The sequence below is a fragment of the Aricia agestis genome, chromosome 13 (assembly GCF_905147365.1).
Source record: "Aricia agestis chromosome 13, ilAriAges1.1, whole genome shotgun sequence".
In the NCBI taxonomy this organism is placed as follows: Eukaryota; Metazoa; Arthropoda; class Insecta; order Lepidoptera; family Lycaenidae; genus Aricia; species Aricia agestis.
This window is the reverse complement of record NC_056418.1, coordinates 12748162-12768095: the sequence shown is the minus strand read 5'-3', so window position 1 is coordinate 12768095 and position 19934 is coordinate 12748162. Positions and strand designations below refer to the sequence as shown.

Below are 19934 nucleotides of genomic sequence, written 5' to 3'. Positions count from 1 at the left end.
AACAAAACTGGACAATAGCTACAAAAATCATAGGATGGTTTAAGGTGATTTAAGAAACATTGTAAGTTGGTTACAACTTTCATTTCAGTAAAATACATAAGAGATATGGCTCAAGTAATCTATAATCCAAATGGTTCGTGTAATATTACACACGGTGCAGCTCGCGTTCTTTACTTGAACTTGGCTTGACACGCTACCGCGTGTCTAGATAAATGTATACTTATAAATAAAAACTTTCGGTCTTACTACAAAAGATTTAAACACCTGTTGAACAGCTGATTAGAAAAAAATCAGTACATAATGATCTCAAAACAACTGTTCAATAGATGTTTAGATCTTTTGTGGTAAGACCCTTAAATTTTTTACAGTGTCACTAAAACCCTAGAACGACTGAACCGATTTGGCAGATTATAACCTAGAAATGTTCGTGAAAGTCCAGTGAAGGTTTATATTAGGAGGGAGGAGTCAATTGATACGAAGTCACCGCCTCGTCTAATGGTTTAATAAATAAAGGTTCACTGTGAAAGTAGCAGCGATCTTCTATCGCCGTTCCTAGAAATTGGACTAGGTCAACCAATACAAGTAAAGCAGCAATTTTCCGAAGTTTATTACATTGACCTACTGTTCACCTCACCTGTGGCTTCCCGGGTCGCGGGTCACTCGTTACATAAGAGGTCATAATTATCTGTGATCTTCCCTATATAAGCAAGCTACACAATTTTGAACCTTAGCTACATAATAATAAGGTAGGAACATTGTTTCGTGAAGACAGTACCGTACCTCTATTGAGGAAATTCCAATATTTAGGTATGTATTATTCATGTGAACAAAGGAAAATGATATGTCGAAATAATAATCTTGCTATTTTATGAATCATAAATCATAATATCATATTTCTGAAATCACCGGGATATCCCGGTCCCTGAACAGCTGTGGAAATTCGTGTATTGTCCTTTTTTCAGTTGTCAACTTGTCACGCGAGCTGTCTCTTTCTCGCGCACAAACATATTAATATTATTATATAATATATTTTTTTATGAAATAAGGGGGCAAACGAGCAAACGGGTCACCTTACGGGTGGGAGAGCTATGCTTCGGCACGAATGGGCCGGCTCGACCGGAGAAATATCACGTTCTCACAGAAAACCGGCGTGAAACAGCGCTTGCGCCGAGTGAGTGAGTATACCGGAGGCCCAATCCCCTACCCTATTCCATTCCCTACCCTCCCCTATTACCCTATTCTTTCTTAAAAGGTCGGCAACGCACCTGCAGCTCTTCTGATGCTGCAAGTGTCCATGGGCGACGGAAGTTGCTTTCCATCAGGTGACCCGTTTGCTCGTTTGCCCCCTTATTTCATAAAAAACAAAAAAACCTGAGCTGCAGGTGCGTTGCCGGCCTTTTCAGAGGGAATAGGGGAGGGTGAGGAAGGGAATAGGGAAGGGTAGGGAAGGGAATAGGGTAGGGGATTGGGCCTCCGGTAAACTCACTCACTCGGCGAAACACAGCGCAAGCTGTTTTACGCCGGTTTTCTGTGAGCCCGTGGTATTGCTCCGGTCGAGCCGGCCCATTCGTACCGAAGCATGGTTTTACCATGTAAGTACCTTCATTCGACTCCCACTTTGCCCAGTCTTAAGATCTATCAGCTTCCTTGATCAGGAATATTCTAAGGCTCTGCTGAAATTCATGCCATAAAAAATATTATAATAACACTTTTAACCTATTGCATAGCTGTTATCGCTGGCTTTGATCGCGACGATCGAATCATGAAATTCCGTAACGAAAAAACCTAACACTCCGACCGGCACGTTAAAAACTAAAAACCCTCAAAATACAAAACTAAAACATTTTCCCCATTCACATAACCTGTTATAAAAACTATTCCATAGAATATAAAATAATCCATACCATACTAATATTACTAATATCGCTGGCCCCGGGCAATAAAGGCGTAATATCAAAAATCGTTTTGTTCAGGAGAGACAAAATAAGCAATTTTGTTTATAGTGCAGCGTACAGTGGTCCAGAACAAGTGTGTGATGTCTCATATGAAAGTTATTTTTTTTACCTATTTAACCATATCAAAATAATTGTTATAGTATAAAAGATTATTGAAATAATTGAAAAAAGTATAATACAACTAATAAGCGATATTGTTTCAATTGTAACATTGTTTATTGACTTTATAGAAACACCAAAACCGCTTGAGATTTACGGCTGTAAGAACATAATACGACGTATTTTTCGCTTTAGATTTCGAGCGTACCAGCCGATTACTCCGTTCTTCTGGGGAATCTTACAGCGAAAGCTTAGTTGTATCGTATCTTCACCCATTTTTTTAGTTATGTTTCATAGAGTAATGCAAGAATACAGTTTTAGTCGTAAGAGAATTTTCAATTCAATAAAGCTTTTGTTATTTATTATACCCAAAATATTATTTTAAAAATCTATACTAATATTATAAATGCGAAAGTATCTCTGTCTGTCTGTCTGTCTGTCTGTCTCGCTTTCACGCCAAAACTACCGAACCGATTGTAATGAAATTTTGTATACAGATAGTCTAAAACCTGAGAAAGGACATAGGCTACTTTTTTATTGGAAAAAAGGGTTGTAAGGGGGTGAAAATACGAAAATTTGTTCAAATTAAGTTAGTTCCAAAAATTCATACTAGATGGCCCCGTGCGTCTCTTACATCGCGCTAACGCTTGCCCAACATCTTTCTATAAGACGTGGTATCATCATACAATAGAGTTTCGATTTTTTTCGATTGTTATTTCTTTATTACGTTATTTAATAAGTCAGTACTTTATATTATAAAGTACTGACTTATAACGTATAACGTGTATATAATATAAAGTTTATATTATATACAGTGACGTAAAATTAAACCTATCAATGATAAATAGTTTATGGGTAAAGTTGTGTAATTGGGGGGCTAAATAAGCTTTAAAATTTAGCATAAAATATAAAGTTTAATTAAAAAAAAAATACTATGTGCACACTGCACAGCTGTTTTGATTTAAGGGGTACCAGGTTTTTTTTATAAAAGCTTTTGACACTAATTTTGTTGACATCGCGCGCTATAAACTGATGTCCACGCGGACGAAGTTGCGGGCAACAGCTAGTATGAAATAAACAGGGGTGATAGACTAATACTCAGAGAAGGAACAAATCAAATAACATTAAAAAGGGCGTAACCGGCGTTTACCGCTTTGATGCCCGGGGCCAGCGATATTATAAATGGAAAAGTGTGTCTGTCTGTCTGTCTGTCAGTCTGTCTGTCTGTCTGTCTGTCTGTCTGTCTGTCTGTCTGTCTGTCTGTCTGTCTGTCTGTCTGTCAGTCAGTCTGTCTGTCAGTCTGTAACCGCTGAACCGATTTTGCTGAAATTTGGCATGGAGAAACTTTTTGTCCCGGGAAAGGACATAGGATACTTTTTATCCCGGAAATATGTACGGTTCCCGCGCGATAAACGAATTTTATCGCAACGGAGTTGCGGGCGTCATCTAGTGTATAATAAAATATAAAATAACGTACAAAATAATATTATTTTTGTATAGGGAACTATTGTATTGGCCTACTGCTTAAAAATGTAGCTGGCTTTTATTTTATTTCTGGAAGGCTATATACCTCAATATACAGTGTGTTAGTGTAAACACCGTTATCCTAGAAACCATCAAATGAGCCCGTCAAAATGAACAACTTTTTCTATGAGAACAATGCTGGGAACTCAAAAAAAATACCGTCTTCATACTTCATACACGGATGCCCGGATTGGCAATTTGTATGGGTATGAAGACGTATTTTTTGAGTTCCCAGCATTGTTCTCAGAGAAAAAGTTGTTCATTTTGACGGGCTCATTTGATGGTTTCTAGGACAGTGTTTACACTAACATCTCGTATAATATGTAGAAAGAGGATTTCGTATTATTTAGTCCAGTCTTTGACCAAACTATGTCACACACGGACCTGCAAGGGTATTTTCAGGCAAGGGCCTTAAGCTACGTTTACGCCAGAGCTGAGCTGTTTTTAAAGTCCCAAAATTCAATTGAATTTTGGGACTTTAAAAACAGGCTGAAGAAATGAAGCAATTCCATTGGTTCTTAAAAACACATTCTTCGCAAGTCGCAACGCAGTTTAGCATTGCTCTAGTAGAAACTAGAAACGCACCCTTGAGTGTACGTTTGTACATTTTGTGAAATGTACCATCGAGGAAAATCATTCCTAGGCAGTTGATGACCTACGTCATTTGGTCGGCTTATGTCAATTCAATGTTAGCTGTGATTCGTCGGATGGATTTGACTTAACGCGACCAAATTACTTAGGCCCGCAATCTGCCTAGGAATCAACTTTTTTGATAGTACAAGAGATGTGAAGTATAGAGAAGTGGCAATTTTATGGTATCACGTGATTCTGATGGGTTCAAGCGTTGTAAACTAAATTATGTGTAATGAACGTGTTTGTTGTTTGATGAAATGAACGTGAAAAGGAACATTTCCTTTAAATCCTTTCCGAATTAATGTCACCTAAGTACCACCGTTGTAAAGGGCATTGGGTAACTTTGTATGGACCTCTGGCGTAATTTTTTTTCCAGCGGCCAGGGACAAAACCATAACTATTTTGTAGCACTACATTAGAGAAACATATATTAGTAATAAAAAATGTTCTAAGTAATATCGGAGCTGAGCTACGATTATTTTAGTATATTTATTTTTGCATCTTATGTTCACAAAATCAATAGTAATTAACGTTACTTTATGGAGCTATCCTTAACAAACAGGCGTAGAAAGAGTATATTAATCTGTTGGATATATATTTCTCACTAACTATTGCCCACGACTTCGTCCGCGTCAAATATGAATAATTTTTCATACATATTTTCACACTGGGTTTATCTCTCGTCCGACTAAAATATAGCCAGACTTGAGACTATATTTCATTAGACAGTGATTTTCAAAGCAGTATTTAGCATAAAGCAGTATTGAGTAGCAATATTAGGCAATTATAATTATTGTTCTTGTGTATTAATATATTGTGGGTAAAATGACTCTAGGGTGTTGTTCCCATAATATAATGTCGACTATTTCCACTATTTAGCGAATTTTGCAGTATGCAAAGTAGTATGATGGCCGACGCCACCAGCTCTCGGCAGAATTTTCAGTCCAGCTTTTAATCTACTTCCCGACTCATTATAGAAGTACAGCTGCAGGAATGTTTTATAGAATACTAGCTGTCCCGGTGAACTTCTTGTCACTTTAAAACCTTCCCTGGACTTCTACGAATATTTTAAGACTAAAATTAGCCCAATCCGTTCAGCCGTTTTCGAGTTCTAGCGTTACTAACACAATTGAAAATCCATTTTTATTTATAAGATATACTTATGAGTTATGACTCTTATGAGAAGATTAACTATTTACTTACACAAAAAATTTGAAAAAATCAAAACGGCCCTCTTTAAGAAATTCGAGAAAAAAATCGATTTTCATTTTTTTGCAAAAGCAAAATAAATAGTTAAAAAACTCATTAAATGACGGCGCGGCGCGTATATTGTATGTTAAATGGTTAAGTCTTCTCTAAAATGTACGAATAATTAAAATTAAAAATAAATGATGAAATGAATAATTAATTGTTCTTGTATCTATATCTACAGGTTAGTGTAGATATAGATACAAGACATAAGTAGTACATACACATAAGTGATAATACTTCAGTTAGGGTATACATTTTGTGTCCCTTGTACAAAGTTCACTCTGAAAAGAGCAGAGCTGATAGACCAAAAATTTTTTTGTGATTTGCGCGCCCTGGCGTAGAGTTTCCCCATACAAAAGTGAAAAAAAAATCTCTTTCAGCGCTACTACTTTCACAGTAAACTCTAATACACGGAACTCATACACAGTACACACCCTAAAGTATTATCACTTATAATAATATTGGTATACCCTGTATACTAATATTATTAAGTTGAAGTGTTTGTGTGTTTGAAAGTGCTAATCTCAGGAACTGCTTGTTCGATTTGAAAAAATATTTTTGTGTTGGATAGGCCATTTATAGAGGATGGCTTTAAGCTAATAAATAACGCTGTTTTATTGTATTTTCCTGAATATTCATGTTATGATTGAATTTACGTTTAGTTGAAAATACGAACTTAAAATGCCTAATATCTCGGCTCCGATATAGTTTAGCTATACGTCCCCCATAATAAAGTTTACTCCCCTTGATATGTTCTTTCATAATATGTCGGTTAGGTGAGTGGCCGCGAGATTTGAAAATGACACCAATATTACCCAAACCCCTTTAAGTATTATTCGCATAATCTTTAAAGGTTAGATAAATAAGTCTAGTCTATATGAGCATATTTTCTTCTCAAAATTGTAAACCATTTGCGAAGCCTTGTAATTGGTTCTAAATTGTAAACTTATCTTACTATTATTTTAACTATAATGAACCGTAATTCTTCCTGATCAATAAAACAAAATAAAAATAAAATATGATAATTTTAAACTAATTAATTAGTAATTACTGACAATACATACACAATTAAAAAAACAAAAAAATGCGATTAGTTGATGCCCCCAACAGTGAAGAACCGTATGTACCCCAACCGTATATTTTTCCGGGATAAAAATTATCCTATGTCCTTTCCTGGGACAGACAGACACACTTTCACATTTATAATATTAGTATGGATATCTGACTCATGTAGCCAACGAGTAACGATGATACAATACAAGATTTCGCTAACTAAATTACTTATGACCTAACCGCACTAACTAGTCCAGGTCATATCTTACATTCACTTTCGCCGTATCGATTTAACTGGACGTTGTACAGGAAAATGACTGCATGTCTGTCATTATGTTCTGAACTTCTGGATAACATAATATTCATATTTATTAAAATATGAAGTACATTTTGTAACAAAACAAAGAAATAATATACAGGGTGTAACAAAAATAAGTGATAATACTTTAGGGTGTGTACGTGTTCCTTGTAGAGAGTTCGCTGTAAAAGTGGTAGCTCTGAAAGACGAATTATTTTTTCCACTTTTGTATAGGGAAACTCGTGACGCTCGAGCCCTTGCCCATACAAAAGTTAAAAATTGCGTCTTTCAGAGCTGCTACTTTTACAGCGAACTCTCTACAAGGAACACGTACACACCCTAAAGTATTATCACTTATTTTTGTTACATACTGTATATTTTGCCGGGATAGCTAGTAATACTTTAAGGTCATGTTTCTCTTGTATAGTGTTCGCTCTAACGCTAAATCGCTAAAAGGGAAACTTTTTTTAAACCACACACTTCGGGACAGCACCAACAGCATCCTGAGGGCGTTTGCGGACGGGTGGGACTGTGCACTGCTCAGGCACTGGATTCGGCTTCATGCGCCTGTAGCACGGTGCATGCTCGTCACTTAATGTAGTGTCGAGCAATTAAAATTAACTAAAATTAAAATTAATTACTAACCTACTAAGTAACAGTTGAGGAAAAATTGTTACTAATCTACTAATAATTCATATGGGCTGTATTATATTGCCTGAAATAAAGCATTATTATTATTATTAAACCGTTGTATGGGCAAACTATTGACGCTGGAGCGCTTTCATTTTTTTTTCGTGATGTTGCATAAAAAATGTTTGCAGTAGTAAGAAGTACTGCTACTTTCACAGTGAACTCTATATTATTATAAGGGACACATTGTTTCGTTACACTCTGTAGATGTTGCATTTCATCAAAATCTGAAAGCTTGAAACTTGGACCCAAGTCCAATTTTCATGCTTTCAGATTTGACCAAAACATACTTGAAAGAAAACGTTTTCGTCGCCCATATACGAGTAGTCTTTAGGTTTAACGAAGATTTCATTCATATATTATCGAGATGTTTTTTTTTAATATTTTTTTGCTTTTTCTGGAAGCTTCTTATTTTATTTAACTAAATCTTGTTGTACTTAACATATAATTTAACTTTTCACGTCAGTGACTTCGTACTCAGTTTGGAATGTATAAGTAAAATGTGAATGTCTGTTTATGTAATAATTTACATCAACTAAATTGCAAGCAGACCTCAAAGATCAACTCGGCTGAACTTATATGTCAAATTCATCATCATTATCTCGTTTCACAAATGTTTCGACGTTGTTTCCAATAAGTCTTGGTAGAGTCTCCCATCATATTATCTATCTATTATTATGTACGCATTAAAATAAATTTATTGCCAATTCAAAATTCTGTGCCAATACGGCAATAATCTTTATTCAATTAAATACTTTAAATACATTATTGATTATGGCCCTTTACAGCATAATTATTACGATTTTAATTCTAAATGAATATTTTCGAAGATATTACAGATTTGAAAATTGCGGGACGTAAGTAGCTTTTGCGGCAGTACCGACCAATGCGGGCCACGGGTAGTAATGAATATAAATTAAAAATCAAACTATTGAATCGATTTTAATCATTTTTTCAGTGACTTAGGCCATAATTTATTTTATAGCCGTGCGAAGCCGGGGCGGGTCGCTAGTATATTATAAACTAGCTGTTGCCCGCGACTTCGTCCGCGTGGACTTCAGTTTATAGCGCGCGATGTCAACAAAATTGGTGTCAAAAGCTTTTATAAAAAAAACCCTGGTACCCCTTAAATCACAACAGCTGTGATGTGTGTACATAATATTTCATTTTTTTAAATTAAACTTTATATTTTATGCCAAATTTTAAAGCTTATTTAGGCCCATAATTACACAACTTTACCCATAAACTAGTTATATCGTTGATAGGTTTAACTTTTAAGGTTACGTCACTGCGTAGATAAAGTACTGAGTTATTTAATAACGTAAAAAGTAATAACTAATAACAATCGAAAAAAATCGGAACTCAAATGTAAGATGATACCACCTCTTATAGAAAGAAGTCCGGGCAAGCGTCACCGCGATGTAGGAGACGCACGTCGCCATCTATTATGAATTTTTGGAACTAACTTAATTTGAACAAATTTACGCATTTTCACCCCCTTACAACCCTTTTTTCCAGTAAAAAAGTAGCCTATGTCCTTTCTCAGGCTTTAGACTATCTGTATACAAAAATTCATTACAATCGGTTCGGTAGTTTTGGCGTGAAAGCGAGAGAGCGCATTTATAATATTATAGTATAGAAGTATAGATATACATAAGATAACGATTAATTGAAATATCGGCGCGGTCGCACCAATGATATTCTATGTTACTAACGTAACTAGATTGGAAGTTTACGGTAGCAACGCGTTGCCACTTCGAAGATGCCTGCAGGCATATCTCACATACATAATGACATAACGAATATATGACTTGACATTGTCTTTTGAACAAAAAAGTGGTTACGCATTTCTGAGAATCTTTTGTAAGACATTGCTACTCTAGTATTTTAGAAACTCATTGGGTCGCACTGTCATTTACATACATTTTGCTTGTGATCTCGCGGTGTAGCTACTAGCTGCCAACATTAATTGAATTTGAACCTGTAATCGCCAAAGCACGCGTTATCAAAACGCGCGATAAGCGTTTGTCATAATATGAACAAACCCTTACTCTGACTCAAACTCAATAATTGCCTTCTCACTAATGGCTACAGAAACATGATGGTATTGTTATTGTTTGTTTGTTTGTAGAAATTTCGTAAGTGAAACGTCAGGAGGGTTTGGTTCTAATAAAGTTATGACGTCACAAGGTCAGGCAAAATTGGAAAGAGCGTAGACTAGATCTTTACTGTGGTTTTATCTGTTTTAATCTGTGTTTGTGATCCTAATGTTAATAGATAAAATGATTTGTTAATAAATAATTGAAGACATGAGTGGCTGAAGTGGGTTATTAAACAATTTAAAAACTGGCTTTTTTGCATTAATTAAGGAAATGATTTAAATCATAAAATGTGGATTCTATATGTACATAGCTAGATGATACAACTGAAGCAGGTAAGTTACAACTTACAAGGTTTGTTTAAATTGTAATGGAATAGTTATGACTTATGAGGAATTGTTCTTATATTATAAATATGTCAGTTAACTGGTTCATTACGTCTTCAATTCAGAGATTTGAGGAACAATAAAAATTGCCTAGTCCTGTGGTTCAGCGTAGAGCTCTTCATTCGTAAGTTAGTTTAGTAATAAGTAAGTTAATTAGATAGAGGTCGTAAGTTCGATTTCCGCATCGGTAGCATGTTATTTCGAACTATGTTTTCGCGTTCTTTCGTTTTGTTCCAGAATATTCTGTAAATCAAGTTGATCGTGGAGGACGTCACGAAATCACGTAGGCTACGGTCTCAATGAAGAGAAAGAGATGGCGATATTTTTCTTGAAAATAGAGAAAGACAGTCGAAAATTATGACGGAATTTCGTTCAACGTTGAGAGGCGTTAAAGGAACTCTACAAAGCACCACTGACCCTTGACTGGTTTGTTTTAACAATAATCCTGTACAAACACCACACACAATGTATGTTTTGGTATTTCTCCGTAACAAAGCCCTTTTGTGGAGCAAATGGTAACTCGATCTTATGTCAGCTAATTATAATGTTTAATGAATTGTTTTTCAAGTTGACACAACTTCTCGAAATATTTTGCTTCAGGCTATTAAGAATTGACTAAATAAATTTCATATTATGTACTAAAATGTAAATGCGAAAATGTGTCTGTCTATCTTATATCTTTAAACGAGCTATTCTTGTATATATATAAAATGTCGGAGAATCATTATTTTGGTCATCATTTCTGCCAGCGTTAGGAATTCTAGTGGGCGTCATTTTGGGTAAATGCGGGCACAAAAATACAATAATTGTCACTTGTATTCACAAATTTATTATAAACACTATTATAACGCTTTCACACAATTTACTAGTATTCTATAATCACAAATTTCAAAACGAGCAGCGAGTTCGGGGCACAGATCTTACTTTAGTTAGCACAACACCAGAACTAGCCACGATCCAACTCGATCGACTGCTCACACTCGAATGTGTTCCCCAGACTGTCAATCCCTCTAAAGTAAAGATGGCGCCTCGACCCCACTCAAGGCGCACACGCCCTCTGCTCTGATTGGTCATTAATCAAATAATTACAATTTAGAGCTAGTAAAAATATGACAAACTAAATTAAATTTAAGTAAGAATTTTACAATGATCACTGAATTTTACACTCATTTTGAAAGCAACATAATCGTGAAGAATCAACACTTCAAACAATCAGAAAAATAACTAGACTCATGACTACTCAGGGCTTCCTCTGACATTTAAGAATCATAAAAATAACTACACTCATGACTATTCATGACTTCCTCTAAAATTCAGTAATCAGAAAACAACCAGACTCATGACTTCCTCCGACATATATTATATAAGGCCAGTTTTATAAGTGTATTTATTGTGTGCCGTACGTGGAGACGCATTGATACTATGGCGCGCACATACAAGCCGCGCGCGGTGCCTTTGTATGAAGATAACTTACTTCCCCTCCTTTTACTATGCTAACAGTTACCTTGACGATTTAGTAGATTTTGTATCGACGGTCAATGACTGTCAGGCAGCCTGCCGACCAGAGCCTGCAGGCGGACTGCTAATGTGTGGGACCCTTAAGAGTGGAACTTATCTATCAAACTCTTCAATTGACGGTTAATAAAAATAAAAATGTCTCTGAGCTGAGTACGGCGGTTAGCCGCTAAACTGATGTTTAGCATTCTTTGACTAAATAAAAAAACTACGAAAAGACATAGATCACAAAACAAAGGTTTAAATGCTAAAATAAATAGTTTGACCTAAGAAAAACAATTTCTTTTAGAATAATTATGAAATGACATCTTTTTATACAAAAGATGAGGAAAATTCTTGAAAAATACTTTTCATTCTGTCTGTGTGCCCTCGGAAGAAGGCCAAATGAAAACCTACACGGGAATTCTTCAATTTATTTAATTTGGCCTCCTACGCCAAATGATGTTTATTTTATTATAGAAGTACTTTACCGAACCTACGCTAGTGTAGAGAAAATGTTTTAGGTACGTTTATATTCTTTTTTATATTTTGTATTTTAAAGGTTTTTTTTTTTAACTTTTTTTACAAAAAATATAAAAATGTCATCATCTCTCTCTAACTACTAGACGTAAACGTACAATTTGCTGCAAAAATCTATAATAATAATATTAGAGGAGAGGAGAGCCATGCTTCGGCACGAATGGGCCGGCTCGACCGAAGAAATACCACGTTCTCACAGAAAACCGGCGTGAAACAGCGCTTGCGCTGTGTTTCGCCGAATGAGTGAGTTTACCGGAGGCCCAATCCCCTACCCTATTCCCTTTCCTACCCTCCCCTATTCACTTCCCTTCCCTTCCCATCCCTACCCTCCCCTATTACCCTATTCCCTCTTAAAAGGCCGGCAACGCACCTGCAGCTCTTCTGATGCTGCAAGTGTCCATGGGCGACGGAATTTGCTTTCCATGTGTGTTTCCAGGTGACTCGTTTGCTCGTTTGCCCCCTTATTTCATAAAAAAAAAAAAAAAAACCTTATGCGGAAGGCAAAGTAAGTACCAAGTTTCTTTCAAATCTGTTCGGCGGTTTGAGCGGAAAAGGGTAACGATCAGACATACACACTTTCGCATATAAAAAAGGTAATAGCTGTTTGACCGAGCTTTGCTCGGTATCCGATGAAAATGACATTTTCTAGAAATGATTCCTTATCGCCCCCAAAACCCCCTTTATACTAAATTTCATGAAAATCGTTGGAGCCGATTCCGATATATATATATAGATATATATATATATATATATATATATATATATATATATATATATATATATATATATATATATATATATATATATATATATATATATATAGCCTCTTCTCTTCGCGGCTCGAAAAACGTTGACCACGTAATTTGTTCTTCGCGTATGGAAATAAAAAGAAATCGTTAGGTGCCAAATCAGGGCTGTACGGCGGATGACCAGTCAATTCGATCTTTTGACCCTCCAAAAACTGAGTTGTTTCAGCTGAGGTGTGACAGCTAGCATTGTCGTGATGTAATATGATTCTGCGTTGTCGGTTGTCCTTTCTTATTTCTTCAAAGACTTCTGGTAAACAAATGGTCGTATACCATTCAGAATTAACCGTTTTACGATTCTCTAATGGCACTGTAGCCACATGTCCATTAATTCCACAAAAACAGGCGACCATTTGCTTCAAAGTACTTTTTGCACGAGTAACTTTTGTTGGTTTCGGCTCATCTTGGAACACCCACACCGTTGACTGTTGTTTAGTTTCGGGGTCATATGCATAGATCCAAGATTCATCAGCTGTGTAGATATTATAAACGGCTTTTGACGTACCACGGTTGTATTTTTTTATCATTTTTTTGCACCAATCGACACGAGCCCGTTTTTGATCGATTGTCAAGTTGTGCGGAATCCAACGCGAACATATTTTTTTTACCGCCAAATGTTCGTGTAATATCTTATGTATGCTCGTCATACTTATGCCTAAGGACGCCTCTATCTCGCGATATGTAACATGACGATCACGCATAATTATTAGTTCCCGCACAGCATCTATATTTTGTGGGACAACAGCTGTTTTTGGGCGACCTTCTTTATTTTCATCCGTGAGCATAGACCGCCCACGATTAAACTCACTGTACCAGTGATAAACAGTGGTTTTTGATGGTGCTTCATCTCCAAAAGTTGCGGTGAGTTGAATAAAGCACTGTTGTTGATTTAGCCCACGCCGAAAATCGTAGTAAATCATTGCACGAAAATGTTAAATCCATGGCAAATGAAGACACGCAATTTTCAAAATGACGCCACAATGGAAAAATAATTGACAGTCACATGAAACAAAATGTATTCTTCAACCAAAGAGTTCTATTTTCAAATGTTGTAATTACTTTTTAAATATTGTTCTTGTAAGTGGCCAGTTCCGGATACATAAATAGCAGCCCTCGTAGTGGATAGAAGAGTAAAATATCTTTAGATAGACACCTATTAATACATATTCACCGAAATCGTGCAATCTTTATCTAGATTTAGAAATATTACAAAATTACTAATGGCATGCGTACAGATTTTGCACAGAGATAAAAGCATATTGTGAAAATTATTGTGTTACTCAACTTATATCTGATTGCCAGAAGAGTTATTACTGTTGCAATTTCGGCTATCGATCTGTTAAAGTTATGATTAAGCCTTTGTAACCTTTAGTGACTTTAGCTAAACTAATTAGGTACTATCAGAGAAGTTGATTCGTCGTTGAAAAGTACCCAGTAGCCGATTCTCAGACCCACTGAATATGCATATAGGTTAAAATCAGTAAAGCCGTTTCGGAGGAGTACGCGGCCTAACATTGTGCCACGAGAATTTTATATATAAGTACACGGCTATTGCGAAAACCTATTTTCCCGACCGTACATTGCTGAACTTCTATTTTCACTTTTAAACATTTCCCCGACTGTACATTATCCTTTCTCCAGTACTAGTGTCGTTAGTTCCAGTGAGTCACACGCATAATGCTCCATTTCAAGGCACAAGGAAGTGTTTTCAGCGTAACAGGCTCACTGTGTATGGTAGAGAGAAAGCTTGGTTACTAGTAAAAGTACTTTTAGACTTCGTTAGTGCTCGAATGAAATATATCACTGAGCCAGCGGTTCCTAAACTATTGAGGAAATAGTTAAATACTTCTTATGGTATCATATTTGGAGGCCAGTTTTGTCTGAAAATCTTGGCATGTATCTGATCTACTAATAAAACTCATATCTATATGTATGTAATGAAATGGAACGATGTTTCTAAGGTTCCGTACCCAAAGGGTAAAAACAGGACCCTATTATTAGGACTTCGATGTCTGTCCGTCTGTCTGTCTGTCTGTCTGTCTGTCTGTGTGTCTCCAGGCTGTAACTTAAGAACGGCAATAGCTAGAGATTTGAAATTTTCACAGATTATGTATTGCTGTTGCCGCTATAACAAAAAATAACTAAAAACAAAATAAATTAAATATTTAATGTGTGTAAAATAAATTACAACAAACGTGATTTTTCAAACATTTTTTGCTCGATATCAATGATGACAACAGGTAGGCACTTGAAATTTTCACAAAAGCCTTAATTATATGTGAACTTTTATAAATAATAATAATATTTAATTATATAAAATAAAAATTTAAGCGGGGCTCCCATAGAAAAAAAACACAATTTTTTCCTATTTTTGCTCTATAACGGTACGGAACCCTTTGTGCGCGAGTTCGACTCGCACTTGGCAGATTATTTGTTTGTTTGCATCGAATGGGCTTCGAAACTACAAAACGAGTTTGATGAAAATATGTGTATGTATCTGGCATTGGGTTTTTCTAGGAATAAAAATAATGTAGTTTGTAGAGTCATCATTTTTCAAACCTCTGTATATTATTATGTCAAGAAGTTATTATTTCAGGAAAAATATCCATACCGAAAAAGTAATGTCACTAAGGACAATGTGATGTAAATGGCCCCAAAAAGTAGAGCTATTGCCTTAACATTTCATTACGTCTTTAGTTAGTACGAGTACACAGACTCACATAATATTATCGCTTTCTAGCAGTATATTTATTTAATAACTTTCTATTGATCAGAAATTGAGTGATATTGACAATGACGAAACCACAAACTGACAGACATATGAACCGCAATTCCTCGTATATGCCTCAGAACGGATAGGTCGACTCGACTAGAGAAAAAGCGTGACCTATGAAAGTATGGACGTGTAGTAACTAGTAAGTAATTATATTAATTATCATATTACCTTTTTTGTAATAAAATTTTAAAATTTATCGAATTTCTTCATTAGAATAATATATATATATATATATATATATATATATATGTATATATATATATATATATATATATATATATATATATATATATATATATATATATATATATATATATATATACTAGATGTCCCGCGCGGCTTCGCCCGCGTAAATTAGAAATTTTACAGAATCCGTAGCTACATTTTCCCATAAAAAATATTTCCCCCGTTTTTCCCACATTTTCCTGAGTTTCTTCTGTCGTATTAGTCTTAGAGTAATAATATAATATAACCTTCTCGATAAATGATGAGTCTTACTCGATAAATGATCTATCTAACACTGAGATAAGTTTTTAAATCGGACCTGTAGTTTCTGAGATTGACGCGTTCAAGCAAACATACTCTTCAGGTTTATAATATTAGGTAGATATAGATTTTTTTTAATTATCGCTTGACAAACTCGAGTCTCGATCTAAAAGACTATGAAATGGTATAATATGGTAGTGATGATGATGATGATGATGATGAAGAATGTAATTTGCATAGTAGCATATGCTTTCTGTTCTTAAAACAACGCCGAAACTCCCAAACTTGTATCTATAAAGAATCAGGAATTCTCTCAACACCTTCCGAACCACGGTATACCAGGTATATCTCGGTGCAAAATCTTACTTGTTGGTAGCATATGCTTAGAATACTTCTCACGAAACCGAAGTCACCATATGTTTCCCTATAAGTTTTGAGGAGTTCCCTCGATTACTTATGGATCCTTCATCAGATCACCACTTTTCTGAATATAATACCAAATTGGGATGATACCCTATATACCAAAAGAAAAATTTTGAAAATCGGTTAACAAACGGCGGAGTAATCGTTGAATATAAGAAAACGAACATAACACCTCCCCCATTTTGAAAGTCGGTTAAAATTGTAGCCTATGTGTTATTTATTTAATATTTTAATCAGCACATGAATTGAATAACAAAATTTTTTTCAAATTAATCGTAGCACCATCTGTCAGGACAAACTAAAATTGAAATAGAATAATATTGAATGCGATGATAGCGCCGTCCGCCGGATCTAATGTAAAACATTCCAAAATCAACAACTCCTTATAAATAAGAAATTAATTGAAAAAACATTTTCCAGTAGACCAAACTGTAAATCTAAACCATTCTCGAATCTCCACGAACACACACAAAAAATTTCATCAAAATTGGTCCAGTCGTTTAGGAGGAGTTCAGTCACATACACACGCACACAAGAAATATATATATTAAGATATATATATATATATATAAGAAAAACAAATAAAAATCTCACATTTACCCACTAATATAATTTGAATTTGCAATTTTCTTATGTAAAATTGATTTTTTTAATGATACCAAAATCAGCCAGATACAATTGGTATAGCCCAAGAGATTTTATGACAAGTTCATACATACTATAATGCGAAAAGACTTTTGCCCCAACCTATTATAATTTAACCGTGTATCTTTTTATGAGTGTATGTATATTGTGCTCTCGGAGAGTCTAAACTACTAGCCCGATTTTAACAAATGATGTATGAGGTGTCAATAGAATAAAGTAGCTATTATACTTTGACGACCTCAGTGGCTCAGTTGGTGGGCTGTTGGTAGCTCAAGCCGGGGGTCGCGGGTTCGAATCCCGCCGACGGAACAAAAAGTTTTCAAAGCTCCTGACTCATCGATGTGTATTAAATATGTGTAGCATATAATAAAAATCTTAAATATTTGTATAGTATAAAAGTATTAAGATATCTATATATTTCCGTTGTCTGGTACCCTTCAGGTACTTAGCACAGGGCCAGACTGACGTGGTGTGAAGCGTCTGGAAATTATTATATGATATAACCCGTCTACATACAAAATAGAAAATAAAAAATTGTAAGTAATAGCATAAGGCTAGCCAAACATAAGCCGCGACAGCCTTAGTATAATAATAATAATATCTATGATTTTGTATGTAGACGGGTTATATCATATAATAATTTCCAGATGAGTTTGTAAGTAACGTTAATTATTACCTTGCATTATAATTTATAATCAAGAGTGTGATCTTCTAAAGCCTGTGATACACAAGTTAGTTCATATCATATTATTGAGCTGAAAAATTTTTCGATAAAAAATACCAATAGATTTGTTATTGTGACTGGAAAACTTCATCAATATTATGCATACCTACTAGTATTTTAAAGAAAGTGGGGCATTTCTAATGTAACACTTTGAGACATACACCAAAGGGACTAAAAAGTTGAACATTTTATCGTAAAATTAAAGAAAAAAGTTAATTAGGGTAGAAGGTAAGAAAAATCGCAAATAAACACCCTGTATTATTGCATCAATTTATGGTATTGCTGTCTAAAACATCTGTCTGCCAGTAACACGCCTGTACATCACAGACTTAAAGATGAGTCAAGCGAGCATGACCGGCAGTGGTCCGAAATCGCTAAATAGTGGACATTCGTAAAAAAGTTCGATTTTGGTGTGGAAAAAAATACCATCCGATAGATTTTAAGAGGAGTAACAATAAATCCTTATTAAGTTTTTTATAAAAATGTATATTTAAGGTGAAAAAAAATAATTACGAAAATGATGTATGGGAAAGAATTTATAAATAGAGTTCTAAAAATTTCGTATTTTTTTTCTAAACCTTATATACCACTAGAACTTTACTTGTTTCAAAAATGAACCAGAATGACTTAGTAGTTTTTGCAAAAACTCTATTTATAGATTCTTTCCCATACAACATTTTCGTAATTATTATTTTTTTCACCTTAAATATACATTTTTATAAAAAACTTAATAAGGATTTATTGTTACTCCTCTTAAAATCTATCGGATGGTATTTTTTTCCACACCAAAATCGAACTTTTTTGCGAATGTCCACTATTTAGCGATTTCGGACCACTGTGCGGCGCGGCGCTCACCTTTGTCATTACGATGCCGTCCGCGCGTTTACTTTCTAACACATGTGGCGGGGGCTTTATTGCCGTAAATATGTTGTACGTGTTATGTGTAGCTTTATTGCCGTAATGTTGTCGTGCGTGTGGCAGGGCCCTAACGAGGCACGAGACACCGCGTGTGGCAGGAACTAAAATTAGTTACGTTTTTTTTGTAAAATAAGGAGGCAAACGAGCAAACGGATCACCTGATGGAAAGCAACTACCGTCGCCCATGGACACACGCAGCATTAAGAGCTGCACGCGTACTTTGTGCTCTATAAATATGAAGCCATTTGATTTGACAAGACTTTTCGAAAAAAATACATTCTTGAATTTAAGGAGTTTTTGCTATGACATGTTTCCTACTAAAAAAAAAACCGGCATTGTTTCATACTGAAGGGTTTTAGCGCCTTAGCTCTTTGGTACACTTTAGTACGAAATAGCTTATGTTTTTTTTTAGAAAGGAATAATATTTTAATTAGGAATAGGTGTAAAGTTACAAAACTACAATTTAATTTATTCCATTAAATTTATTTTATTGCTAACTAGGCCATAAAGTACACAAAAATTCCTAATTTAGAAAAAAAATACTTTTCATATTTCTCACATTCTATAGGCCATAAGCGCCAACTACACTCATCCGATTTCTAGAACTTCCTGCTATAATGCGTCTGATCGATATCTGAACGTAATTTTGTAATAACGATGATATACGGGGGATCGTGCACAATGCACTGCAACCTGCAACGTCCGCTGTTGAAACACCTACATCATATCAGTGAGAGCTGATAAGGTTAGGTCACATTGCACGAGACGAGACGATGCGTCAATTTTGCAGACATTCTGAACTTATAGTCAGGGAGCCCTAGAACATTTTTTTTTATTACTATCAAGCTAATTTTTTGTGAGTAGCTTCATTTTGGTAAGACAAACAACATTTTTATTCTATCTCTGTTAGCTACCACTTTCAAGATTTTTATTTACTTCGCAAGAAATTGAATAGGATATACTACAGCAATGTTTTCATGCTAGATGGCAGCACCAGCACAGGCAGAAAAAAAAATTTGTTCGACGTTTGACAACGTTTTTGTCAATATTCTGGTGTCACGTGTGCAACATGTCGGATTTTGGTCGGAGTGTTTACTGTATGTGCTCAGTGCTAGTAGCGTCCTCTGCTGTTTG

General features: G+C 35.2%; 1 protein-coding gene and 1 long non-coding RNA gene across 3 annotated transcripts in view; one reads left to right on the top strand and one right to left on the bottom strand.

Annotated features, from left to right (window-relative positions):
• Window positions 1-19934, bottom strand: part of LOC121733146 (fibroblast growth factor receptor 4-like) — a 134789-nt gene that overhangs the window by 76176 nt on the left and 38679 nt on the right. The gene's annotated exons all lie outside the window — the stretch shown is intronic.
• Window positions 2783-19899, top strand: LOC121733148. Its single transcript, XR_006036509.1, has 3 exons — window positions 2783-2793; window positions 18327-18330; window positions 19756-19899. It is a non-coding gene; the product is annotated as an uncharacterized LOC121733148 (long non-coding RNA).